Raw genomic sequence first — 3,331 nt, 5'->3', positions numbered from 1 at the left:
GCGTGCGTGTGTCTGTGTGTGTGTGTGTGTGTGCTTGCGTGCGTGTGTCTGTGTGTGTGTGTGTGTGTAAGATGTGTGTGTGTGTATGTGTGTGTTGCTTGCGTGCGTGTGTCTGTGTGTGTGTGTGTGTGTAAGTATTTAATATATATAATGTATACATGTATGTATGTATGTATATATTTACAAACATATCGAATATATATATATATATATATAATATATATATATACATATGTGTGTGTGTGTGTGTGTCGTTTGTGTGTGCGTTTGTGTGTGTGTATGTATGTGTGTATGTGTGTGTGTGTGTGTGTGTGCGTGTGTACACATGTGTGTGTATGTGAGTAAGGGTGGGGGAGGGGGGTCTGTCTGTTTACAATGTATATATACACACCTTATCTCGGCCTCGTGGACTCCTCAAGCCAACATATCTGGGTGTTACAGTATTATCGCTGAGACTGTGCTGCGAATACTTCGCCTTGCGGAAAAACTTGCTACCCTTCACGTTCGGTGGTTTGTGTATCTTCCATCGCGTTGGCAGCTGATTTCGGAGATTAGGCGGATACTCGGGGTGGCACAGCACCATATTGAAGGTGAATGTTTGGTTCTTGATATGAAGTGTGACTGTGTGATTTACACTATACCGATATGCACTGTGATATTGTTGTATCTAGATGTGGTAGCGTGACCGGTTGCTACGTATCTGAGGTTATGTGCGGTCCACTACTTGCGCTATGAATGATAAAATACAGTCACATATGTAGTACATACATATTGAAGAAAAGAAATACAAAAATTGACTATTGTATAGAACAGGTCCAAAACTTCTACAACACGACACGAGTATTTTTTTTTATGCTGCTTTTTTTAAATTAGGGCTTTCTATTTATACAAAAAAAAATCGTATATTTATTTACAATAAAGAGCGTTTATTTATTAATCTTATTATGAGCTTATATAATATGTAAATTTCATCGTACGAGTGAGCGGTATTTCTTCGTACGAGAGTGAGCAGTATTTCTTCGTACGAGAGTGAGCAGTGTTATATTTACCTTCATAGTTTATTACCGTTTGACACGCATTACATAATACATTTAGTTCGATACATTTATTGTGTGGTATTAATAGAAACGTCAGCCTTATTTCTTTTTTCTCTAGTAGAGAGGGTCACGATAGCCTTCTTCTTGAAAGCATCTTGACCACAGCATCCGTAGCATCAACAGAGTTAGCCGTGAGACGTGAGTTATGTAGCCTCATATTTGGAACGCCTCGCATCAGACAGGCCCTGTTGTCGCAAAACAGGATCATAATCATGTTAACGGTACATCCGTTTAAGTGTAGTGCACAAACCCGTAGCACTAGTCACCTCCCCAGCATGTGGCAGAAAACACTCTTCATCGTCACTTCGCCATTGATCACTATGTACATGCTTAATAGTGAGGCGTATTTGTCAACGACGAAAAATACTACTGTACCATACTAAACTGGAAACTGATTGTCGCGGGGAGTATACGGAATGTTTGTACCAAATCTTGCCAGTTTTCAACCAATATATATATTGGACAGAAGATAAGAACAAATAATTGCCAACCACTGTCAGGATAATAGCACTACCCCCAGAAAAATTTTCAACCAGCGCAAGCAGAGTGGAGTGTACGCCTATAAATTTTTAACATGCACGAGCAACATCCTTAATAAAATGATCATCAGGAATCATTTTGAGCCTTGGTGGATGGGCCTGCCATAAACCCCGATAGAGCACCCGACGTCCAATGCTACTCACAGGTCAGTCGACCCTGGCGTCCAATGCTATTCACAGGTCAGTCGACCCTGTTGGACCAATAGATCACCTTATATCCGATACTAATTATAGGTTAGTCGTCTCTATTGAAGTCGGCCAAACATTTCTGGGCAGCCCGCGTCTCATGAATACTTGCACTAGCCTCTCGTTCCAAATTTGTGGCTTCATCGCTTCTGCATCCCGTAGGCTCCGCGAAAACTATATCTATATCTATTAAAATTTCCATCTCCCGATCCACAGATCAATTTATATACCCGACCCTTCTCAAGTGTGTACGACACTATAGCAACAACCAACTGATAAGTGGCATTCTTGTATTTAACTATGAATTTAAGAATATTTTGCCTCCACTCATCGCAATGCTGAGCAATTTTAAAAATCAGCTTAATACATCCATTGCCCGAATGCTTATAATTAACTTTTGCACCCGTACGCTCAGCCTAAGCCGTAAACTCATCACTCCAGATTATTCTCACCTTGTCCATTTATACACTTAACCACAAACCGTCGCATGCGGTCGTAACTGTATATCACAGAAACGAATATTAAAGTGTAAATAAATGCAATGTGCTCATCCACACAAATACAAGTAGTAAAACAGACACCCCCGTTCTGTGCCGCTAGAGCACACTTATAGCCCTGCGTATTCTCCGTGAGTTCCAAATTTGTCTAAGTGGTCTTCCGTGCAGCCCAGTCAGGTTGTTGTAACAGTCCTACGAAATACCAAGGCGAATACACCGCTCACAGGTCATAATGATTAGTGCCAATTTTTTCCCTGGAAGTACACATTCCACTGTCACCCACATATACACTGTGTCAGTGGACGTAAACTGTTAGCCTACGGATGACTATGTTCCATGTGACATTTTTAGATTGCTTTCCAAATTGTCGGGGGGGATACCGGACTGTCCGCCGATCAAAGCTGAAGCCGTGAAAGCTTCGTTCATAAACATACTCCAGACCTTGGGTAACCGGTATGTGTAAGAGTCACCGGAATCTCTTCCTGTGTATGGATGCACTACAGTCTAACGAACAGATAAAGGATTATCTGTGGAAACTAAATGACTGGTTGTATATGTAACAGGTTTACCAACTGAGGGAGCACATACCCGCAGAGATTAATCAACATTCATCGTGTTTATTTGTACCTCGATCTCATGACTAGAAATGGACCAAATCCCCGGTACCCACAGGTACATCCTGGAAATACAAATGAGTGACAAGTGAATCCTCGCGCTCGCGTATAAGTTCATGTGTATAAACCGCCGAATTGGTGGAGCCTTGCTCACAGAACTCCAACCCAATTGGACTATATTGGTTTACACTTGCAACTACGAAGAATCAACCCATCTTCCGCATCTCCATGTTTTGAAGGACGAATTCTGCTGATGGAACTTCGGTGCCTCTACAAATGCTCCGAACGGGCTACGCTTCTCGGAAACCTAACGTCATTCCTTGATTGCAAAACTTGCTACACGTCTTCCAAAGTTCCAGTTTTAGGGTTTCCAACGGCTATTTCCAGATTTCCTGCCT

The sequence above is a fragment of the Sphaeroforma arctica genome, assembly GCF_001186125.1.
Source record: "Sphaeroforma arctica JP610 unplaced genomic scaffold supercont1.964, whole genome shotgun sequence".
NCBI lineage: Eukaryota > Ichthyosporea > Ichthyophonida > Sphaeroforma > Sphaeroforma arctica.
Note: the sequence above shows the minus strand (reverse complement) of the source record.